Source organism: Panthera pardus, unplaced genomic scaffold (genome assembly GCF_024362965.1).
Source record: "Panthera pardus isolate Hobbes unplaced genomic scaffold, ASM2436296v1 HiC_scaffold_1, whole genome shotgun sequence".
Lineage (NCBI taxonomy): Eukaryota > Metazoa > Chordata > Mammalia > Carnivora > Felidae > Panthera > Panthera pardus.
This window is the reverse complement of record NW_026526654.1, coordinates 78,097,730-78,106,179: the sequence shown is the minus strand read 5'-3', so window position 1 is coordinate 78,106,179 and position 8,450 is coordinate 78,097,730. Positions and strand designations below refer to the sequence as shown.

Genomic DNA, 8,450 nt, shown 5'->3' with positions numbered 1-8,450 from the left:
TTTGTTATGTTAATTTTAAATGAAAAGATTTGTTTTATTAACCTTTAACCATGACTGACATTATATTAGCAGTTTTTATTTCCAACATCAGTGTTCTAACAGCGGCAATAATTTTCATTTATACCTACTTTATATTAACACTGTAGACATAGTGTTTATCATATCAGAGTGTATATTTAGAAACCAACAAGCATTACAGCAGGGTGTTGCTACTGGATGGCAGATTTTGTAAACATTATGAAATCTTAGAAAATCAAATATTTGTGTCTGGGCTCTCCAATTATTTTCACTTTCATACAAATCATCTGCATAAATGACCGTTAGGATATCTGAATCAAACTTAATGCAACATTAGCTCAACCAAGGCAGAGTAGGATTGAGTTGAGTAGCTGATGTGTTAGGTCAATGGAAATGTGTGAGAAGTCATCCACCCACAATAAGTTTATTCCCTACTCTCACCCTCATCCCCCCAGATACTTAGAATGATAGCTCAATGTTTTTATCTCTCTTCTGTGGAAGAGAAACTGGTGACACTAAAACATCAATCCTGAATTGTTGAGTAAATATGAAATTCAGCTAAGGCTCATTGGATCAGATTCCAAATGCTAAGATGCTCGTCAATGTCCTTGAAGAGGAGCTCACAGTGACATGGAATAAACTCAGTTTCCTACAGACACCATTTACAGGGCAGTTGAGAAGTGCTGGTGTATGAAAGAGATCCTTATCTTTGAATATACACCACCATTGGACCCCTATCCACCCAAGCAAGAAGTTAGTGGTATGGCTTTGCTAATATCCACATCTATAGTTTTCTGGGTTGATAGAACACAGATATTTGTTCATCCTAAAGGCTGTGACTGTGACATCATTAGCTGTTTTAGGTTTTTAAATTTATCCAATGAACAGAAATTATATTTACATATAATTGTAAAGCAAAACAATGTGATCTTTAAAATTTTAAGGAATAGCATTTGTAGACTTCTGGAAAGGTTGCCGAGTAGGAGGATCCTAAACTCACCTCATCTCAAGGACACACTAAGATAACAGCCACATCAGTACAACTAACTCAGAAGATGACCCAAAGACTGGCAGAACAGACTTCTCACAGTTAATTGTAGAAAGAAGGCCACATAGAAAAGGGCAGGAGAGGCAGAGACACAGTCAGGAACAGCACTCCAGGCAAGACTAACCCCAAGGCACAGAGACACAGGGACACCACAAGCACAGAGAAGCAAGAGGATCAGACCTCATGTCAGGCAGCCCAGATAAGGGGGACCCACAAGGGGAAGATAAATTTCCATAACATTTGGCTTTGAAAACCAGTAGGGCTTTACTTCAGGAGCTGTTATAATCTGTGGGGCTTACCTCCAGGTACTTTAAAAATCAGTGGGCTTAGGGTGATAGGAAACTTAGTCCCCACCCTAAAAGATCTAGCAAAACAAATAAACCAGCTAAGATATAGCACAGAAGCAGCAGTTTGAAAAGTGCCTTGGGCTATATGTGAAGGAGGTTTTGTTTTTTTTGTTTTGTTTTGTTTTGTTTTGTTTTTTTAATAATCTAAAAATGTGTACTGAGGGGCAGAGATGTTTAGACTTCTCCAAGAGCAAAAGAGCTAGTGAGTGCCATTTATCTCTACTCCCTCCTCCTCCCCACCCCCCCACCCCGCCCCAGCCTAGATAGCCAGACACTGGTGGGAACCAGCATGAAAACTCTCCACCTACCTTGCTAACACCAGGCTCCCTGCCCCCACGTTCTTCTGCAGATCCACTGCCAAAGCAACTCCTATTTTGACACACCCTGAAAACATCCCTGGCAGGGATCAACACCACTCCAAAGTGACTCCTGCCCAGGAGAGAGGGGACGATACCACACATATTAGTGCAACTGCAGCCCTGGCAGATGGACTGGGGACAGACATAAGATGTGACTGCCAGCCCTACCCCTCAACAAAAGCCTTTCAGGGACAGAAAGCCCTGCAGTTCAGGGTGACTACAGCCCCAGCAGACAGACTGGGGACAGGCATCTGGTCTGACTGCTGGCCCCACCCACCAACAAAAGCCTCTGAGGGGACAAGGCAGGGCGAACAAGCTGCAGATCAGTGATAATGTAGTCCCAACAGATGGAATGGTGGCTGAGTGCTGATACTGCCCAACTACAAAGCCACAACAGCCCCAGACTGGCCCCTTAACAGTGCAGGGACCAAACCTCGCCTGGTGCACTCACAACAGGCAAAGTGAGCCATTACAGCTGACTGAGGTGAAGGCAAACACAGCTCAACCACAATAGTAGGGTGAATGTAATTGACATAGGGGACACCCCCTGAAGTACCTGGTTCTGGTGAACAGGGGACATTGCGCAACAGGGCACCACAGGATCTCTTCTTCATAAGGACAATACTTTCAAAATCAAGAAACATAGGTGACTTTCCTAATACATGGAAACAAATGCAGAGTGTTAGACAAAATAAGGAGATAGAGTAACTTGTCCCAAATGAAAGAAGGGAACAAAACCACAACAAAAGAGCTAAATGAAATGGAGATAAGCAATATATTTGGTTAAAGAATACAAAGCAATGGTCAAAAAAATACTCACTGGACTTGAGAAAAGAGTGGAGGAACTCAGTGAGACCTCCAACAAAGATACAGCAAATTTTAAAAAGAACCAATCAGAATGAAGAACTCAACAACTGAAATAAAAAATACACTACAGAGAGCCAATACCAGACTAGAGGAGGCAGAAGAAAAGATCAGCAACCTAGAAAGCAGAGTAATGGAGGCAACAAAGCTGAACAGAAAAAAGAAAAAAAAAGAATAATAAAAAATTGAGAATAGGTTAAGGGAAATTCAAAGACATCAAGAATAATAGCACACACATTACAGGGATCCCAGAAGGAGAAGACAGAGAGAAGACACATAAAATTTATTTGAAGAGGGGCACCTAGGTGTCTCAGTCATTTGGTTAGGCATCGACTCTTGATCTCAGCTCTGGTCATGATCTCATAGTTAGTGAGATCGAGCCCCACGTTGGGTTCTTAACTGACAACATGGAGCCTGCTTGGGATTCTCTTTCCCTCTCTCTCTCTGCCCCTACCTTGCCCGTATGAGTGTGTTCTCTCTCCCTCTCTCTCTCTTTCAAAATAAATAAACTTTAAAAAATGTTAAAGGGAATTTTTTAAGTGGTAAAAAAGGCCACAATCAGGACTAAGAAAATTATGAAAGTAAAAAATTTCACAAGTAAATGCAAACATGTAACAAAAGTAGTGGATTGATTATTTATAAAACCAGTATGGAGGTTAAAGCACACAGCAGTAAAACCAGTTATATCTGTAAAAATAAGTCAAGGGACTCACAAAACAAAAGGATGTAAAGTCTATAATTACGTACATTAAATGTGGAAGGAGTAAAAATTTAGTGCTTTTATAATCAGTTCAAACTTAAGCAACCATCAACTTAACACAGACTGCTATATACATAAGATGTTATATATGAACCTAATGGTGACCACAAATAAAAAACCTATAATAGATACACAAAAAATAAAGAGAAAGGAATACAAGCATACCACAAAAGAAAGCTATAAAACCACAAGGTAATAGAGCAAGAGAAGAAAGGAATAGAGAATTACAAAAACAACTGTGGAACAAGTAACAGACTGGCAATAAATACATACGTATCAATAATTACTTTGGATATAAGTGGACTAAATGCTCCAATCAAAAGACCTAGGGTGACTGAATGTATAAAAAAGCAAAACCCATTTATATGCTGCCTACATAGGGACTCATTTTAGATCTAAGGACACATGCAGATTGAAAGTGAAGGGCTAGAAAAACATTTATATGCAAATGAAAGTGGAAAGAAAGCAGGGGTAGCAGTACTTATATTGGACACAGAACACATTAAAACAAGGACTGTAATAATAGACAAAAATGGACATCAGATAATAATAATAAAAGGAATAATCCAACAAGAGGATATGACAATTGTAAATATTTATGCATCAAACATGAAAGCACTTAAATACATAAAGCAACTATTAACAGACTAAAGGAAGAAATGAACAATAATACAATAATAGTGGAGGACTTTAGCAGCCTACTTACATCAATGGATAGATCATTCAGACAGAAAATCAACAGGGAAACTGTGGTTTTGAATGATGATACATTGGACTGATGGGCCTAACAGATATATTCAGAACATTCCATTCAAAAACAATAGAATACACATACTTTTCAAGTGCACATGGAACGTTCTCCAGAATGGATCACATGTTATATATCACAAAGCAAATATCAATGAATTCAAAAAGACTGAAATATCATGCATCTTTTCCAACCCCAACAGTATGAAACTAGAAATCCATCACAAGAAAAAATCTGGGAAAAACACAAATACATGGAGGTTAAATAGCAAGCTACTAAAGAACGAATGAATCAACCATGAGATCAAAGGGGAAATAAAAAAATACATGGAGACAAATGAAAATGAAAGCACAATGGTCCAAAATCTTTGGGATGCAGAAATGGCTGTCTTAACAGGGAAGGTTATAGCAATACAAGTCTACTTAAAGAAACAAGAAAAAGCTCAAACAACCTAAACTTACACCTAAAGAAGATAGAGAAAGAAGAAAAAACAAAACCCAAATCCAGTAGAAGGAAGGAAATAATAAAGAGTGGAGGAGAAATAAATGAAATAAAAACAAACAAACAAACAAAACCACCCCGAAACAATTGAACAGATTAATGAAACAGGAACTGGTTCTTTGAAAAGATAAACAAAATTGATAAACCTTTAGCCTAACTCATCAAGAAAGAAAGAGAGAGAGGACTCAAATGATAAACCTTTAGCCTAACTCATCAAGAAAGAAAGAGAAAGAGGACTCAAATGAAAAAAAAAATAAATGAAGGGAGACAAATAACAACTGACACCAGAGGATTACAAAGGATTATAAGAGAATATTATAAAAATTGTATGTCAACAAATTCAACAACCTAAAGGAAATGGATAAATTCTTGGAAACATGTAGCTTTCCAAAATGGAATCAGGAAGAAATAGAAAATTTGAACAGACTCAATTATTAGCAATGAAATTGAATCATTAATAAGAATAATCCCAACAAACAAAAGCCCAGGTGAATTCTACCAATATTTAAAGAGTTAATACATATTCCTCTTAAACTATTCCAAAAAATGGAAGAGGAAAGAAAGCTTCCAAATTCATTCTATGAAGCCAGAATTACCCTTGTACCAAAACTGCACAAAGACACTGTTAAAAAAGGAAACTAAAGGCCACTATCTCTGGTGAACATAGATATAAAAATGCTTAACAAAATATTAGCAAACCGAATCCAACAATATATTAAAAAAATAATTCGCCTCAGTCAAGTGGGATTTATTCCAGGGATGCAAGGGTGGTTCAGTAGTCACAAATCAAGCAACCTGATCCATCATATTAATAAGAGAAAGGATAAAAAACATATGATCATCTTAATAGATGCATAAAAGCCATTTGACAAAATGCAGCATCCATTCATGATTAAAAAACTCTCAATGAAGTAGGTTTAGATGGAACATACCTCAACATAATTGAAACCATATATATGTGAAAAACTCACAGTTAACATCATACTCAATGGTGGAAAACAGCTTTTTTTTTTCCTAAGGTCTGGAATAAGATGAGGATGTCCACTCCCATCACTTTTATTCAGTATAGTACTAGACGTCCTAGCCACAGCAATCAGACAAGAAAAAGAAATAAAAGTCACCTCAATTGGTAACTAAGTAAAACTTTTATTATTTGTAGATGACATACTATGTAGAAAACTGTAAAGACTCCACCAAAACACTGCTAGAATTGGTTATGAATTCAGTAAAGTCACAGGATATAAAATTAATATACAGAAATCTGTTGCATTTCTATGCATTAATAATAAAGTAGCAGAAAAATTAATAAAACTCCCATTTACAACTGCACCAAAAATAACATACATAGGAATAAACTTTATCAAGGAGGTGAAAGACCTGTACTCCAAAATCTATAAAACATTGATGAAAGAAATTAAAGATGACACAACAAATGGAAAGACATTCCATGTCATTGTCTGGAAGAACCAATGTTGTTAAAATGCCATACTGTCTTAAGCAATCTACAGATTTAATGCAATCCCCATCAAAACACTAACAACATTTTTCACTAAACTAAAACAAATATCTTAAAATTTGTATGGAACCACAAAAAACCCTGAATAGCCAAAGCAATCATGAGAAAGAAGAACAAAGCTGGAAGTATTACAATCTCAGCTTTCAAGATATACTACAAAGATGTAGTAATCAGAACAATATGCAACTTGCACCAAAAAATAGACGTATAGATCAATAGAACACAATGAGAGCCCAGAAATAAACCCAAGCTTATATGGCCAATTAATCTATGAAAAAGGAGGCAAAAATATGCAAAAGGGAAAAGATAGTCTTTTCGACAAATGGTGCTGGGAGAATTGGACAGCTGTGTGCAAAAGAATGAAACTGGACCATTTTTTTTTATGCAAAAAATAAATTCAAAATGGCTTAAAGACCTAAATGTGAGAACTGAAATCATAAAACTCCTTTAAGAAAACATAGGCAGTAATTTCTTTGATATCAGCCATAGAAACATTTTTCTAGATATGTCTCCTTTTGGCAAGAGGAACAAAAGCAAAATTAAACTATTGGATTTACATTAAATAAAGAAAAACCTTTTGCACAGCTAAGGAAACCATCAACAAGACAAAAACCATCAACAAGACAACCATCAACCTACTGAATGAGAGAAAATATTTGGAAATCATAAAATCAATAAGGGGCTAATATCCAAAATATATTAAGAACATATATAACTCAGTAACAAAAAACCCAAATAATCTAAATTAAAAAATTGGAAGATGATCTGAATAGACATTTTTCTAATGAAGACATACAAATGGCCAACTGACACATGAAAAGATGCTCAACATTACTAATGATCAAGGAAGTGCAAATTAAAACCACAATAAGATATCACCTTACATCTATCAGAATGGCTAAAATAAAAAAAAAAAAAACAAGAAAGAGCAAGTGTTGAAAAGGATGTGGAGAATAAGGAACCCCTCGCTCACTGTTGGTAGAAATGCAAACTGGTATGGCCACTGTAGAAACAGTATGAAGAATCCTCAAAAAAATTAAAAATAGAATTACCATATGATCCAGTAATTCTACTACTAGGTATTTACTCAAAGAAAATGAAAACACTAATTCAAAAAGATATATGATTATTGAAGCATTATTTACAATAGCCAAGATATGGAAGCAACTCAAGTATCCATCAATAGAATAATGACTAAAGACATGTTACACACACATGTGCACGCACGCGCGCGTACACACACACACACACACACACACACACACACACACTGGAATATCACTCAGACCAAAAACTAAATAAATAAGTAAACTCTTGCCATTTGTGACAACATGATGGACTCAGAGTATAATGCTAAGTGAAATAAGTCAGACAGAGAATGACAAATACCATATGATTTCACTCATATATAAAATTTAATAAACAAAAAATTTTTTTTTTCTTTTTTTTTTTTTTTTTAAAATATGGAACGCTTCACGAATTTGCGTGTCATCCTTGCGCAGGGGCCATGCTAATCTTCTCTGTATCGTTCCAATTTTAGTATATGTGCTGCCGAAGCGAGCACAAACAAAAAAATTTTTAAAAAAACCTGAAAAACAGGCTCTTAAGTTCAGAGAACAAACTGGTGGTCCCCAGAGGGGAGGTGGATGGGAGGATGGGTGAACTAAATAAAGGGGATTAAGATTACACTTATCTTGATGAGCACTGAGAAACAGATAGAATTGTTGAATCATTATACTGTACACCTGAAACTAATAAAACACTGTTTGTTAATTATACTTCAATTAAAAAGATAGTATTTGTATTTGTATTTGTATTTCAATTAATCAGTTTGTATTGAGAATCCCAGAAGCATAGTGATAACAGAAGTAACCATATTAAGTCTCAATTTTTTATAATCTAAATAGGTATTATAAATTCCAGGCTATCTTTTTTAATATTTTAAATTATAGTATAATTTACCTATAATGAAATATGCTGATTTAAGAATGTGATTTTATCTAGTTGAAAAATGTATATGTTCATATAACCTACAAGTCTATCAATATATACAGTATTTCCAACTTCTTAACACCTTTGTGCCCCTTTGCAGATAATCACAAGCACCCCACCAAGCAACAACTTATCTGATTTCTATCCCCATTGATTAGTTTCGCATGCTCCGGAGCTACATATGGATGGAATCCCACACATAGTATGTACCTTTGTGAGTTTAGCTTTTTTCACTCAGCATAATGCTTTTGAATTTTACCTACATTCTTGTATGTAGTTTACTTTTATTGCTGAATA

At 35.6% G+C, this 8,450-nt stretch overlaps 1 non-coding gene across 1 annotated transcript; it reads right to left on the bottom strand.

Annotated features, from left to right (window-relative positions):
- Positions 1 to 7,618: 7,618 nt before the first annotated feature.
- On the bottom strand, positions 7,619 to 7,725 carry LOC128776634 (U6 spliceosomal RNA). The gene has a single exon (XR_008421798.1). It is a non-coding gene; the product is annotated as a U6 spliceosomal RNA (small nuclear RNA).
- Positions 7,726 to 8,450: the final 725 nt, after the last annotated feature.